Source organism: Mastomys coucha, unplaced genomic scaffold (genome assembly GCF_008632895.1).
Source record: "Mastomys coucha isolate ucsf_1 unplaced genomic scaffold, UCSF_Mcou_1 pScaffold21, whole genome shotgun sequence".
In the NCBI taxonomy this organism is placed as follows: Eukaryota; Metazoa; Chordata; class Mammalia; order Rodentia; family Muridae; genus Mastomys; species Mastomys coucha.
Window position 1 is genome coordinate 18922954 of NW_022196904.1, and position 1568 is coordinate 18924521.

The 1568-nt window shown below is 46.1% G+C and overlaps 1 protein-coding gene across 2 annotated transcripts in view; it reads right to left on the reverse strand.

Annotated features, from left to right (window-relative positions):
* Window positions 1-1568, reverse strand: part of Atp1a3 (ATPase Na+/K+ transporting subunit alpha 3) — a 28794-nt gene that overhangs the window by 17824 nt on the left and 9402 nt on the right. The gene's annotated exons all lie outside the window — the stretch shown is intronic.

Genomic DNA, 1568 nt, shown 5'->3' on the forward strand with positions numbered 1-1568 from the left:
AAAAAAAAAAAAAAACAAAACCAGCAGTATCTACCACAGTATCTACAGTATCTCTGTAGAGTGGCCTCGAAGTCAGAGAGATCTGCCTACCTCTGTCTCCCAAGTGCTGGAGTTAAAGCATGCGTCACCATAGCCCAGCTAAATAGAAATTTCTTTATATCGTCCCAGGAGAACTCACCCAGCACCCGGAGCTGGAAGAGTAAACTGGGGATTCAGTGGGATATTATCTACTAGTGAAAAAGAATGTTATTACTGTCTGCAAGCACATGGATGGAACTCAGTACATTCAGTTAAAAAGAGCCAGATAGGGGCCTGGAGAGATGGCTCAGCCATTAAGAACACTGGCTGCTCTTCACTGAGTTCAATTTCCAGCAACTACATGGTGGCTACAACCATCTGTAATGGGATCCGATGCCCTCTTCTGGTGTGTCTGAAAACAGCAGCAGTGTACTCACATGCATAAAATAAATAAATAATCCTTAAAAAAAAACCAAAAAACAGATAAATGGGGTGGGGGTGGTGGCTCACACCTTTAATCCCAATACTCAAGAGACAGAGGCAGGCAGATCTCTGTGAATTTGAGGCCAGCCTGGTCTACAGAATGAGTTCCAGGACGCCCAGGGGTATACAGAGAAACCCTATATGAGACTATGGTAAGACCTTGTCTCAAAACCACAAATGACCTTGGCAGCTGAGGAGTTTTAGGCAACTGATGGTGGCCAGGGGAGAGGGGGCCTATTTTCTTCAGAAGTCAGTCTACCAACCTCCAGAGGACGGCCCCACACCTATGCATGTGCAGGCCACACTAATGGGACTCAGTGAGTTATTAAAAATAGTTGAAGGAGTGGGGGTGGACCAGGAAGGAGTTTGGGGGCAGAATTAGGGGTGGATAGTGTCAAATACACAAGTATGGAAGTCTTAAAGAATTAATAAAATATTAATTAAAAGCAAAAAAAAAAAAACCAAGGAGAGGGAGGAAGGAAGGAGGGAGGGGCTGAAGGACGGAAAGGCCATGTTTAAGCAGAGCACTCACTACGTGGGGCTGAGGTGGGGCTGATGACTGGGTATGAGGTGGGAGGGGTGCAGCATTACTTTATTCTAAAAAAAATGGAACAAGCAGGCTGGCGAGATGGTTCAGTGACTAAGAGTGCTTGCTGCCAAGCCTGATGACCAGAGCCCAAGACTCACATGGTGGAAGGAGACAAAGTAGTCTGCTGACCTCTATGTGGGGACCACGGTGTGTATGCATGTGGGCATGCACGAACATACATACACTGCGAGCCACCATGTCTGGCCACATCAATGTAATAAATTAAAAAAATATGCATATATCTATTGGTGCTGGAGAGATGGCTCAGCGGTTAAGAGTAGTGACTGCTCTTCCAGAGGTCCTGAGTTCAAATCCCAGCAACCACGTGGTGGCTCACAACCATCTGTAATGTGGAGTCTGATACTCGTTCTGGTTGGTGTGTCTGAAGACAGCTGTAGTGTACTCATATACATAAAATAAATAATTCTTTAAGCCGGGCGGTGGTGGTGCACGCCTTTAATCCCAGCACTTGGGAGGC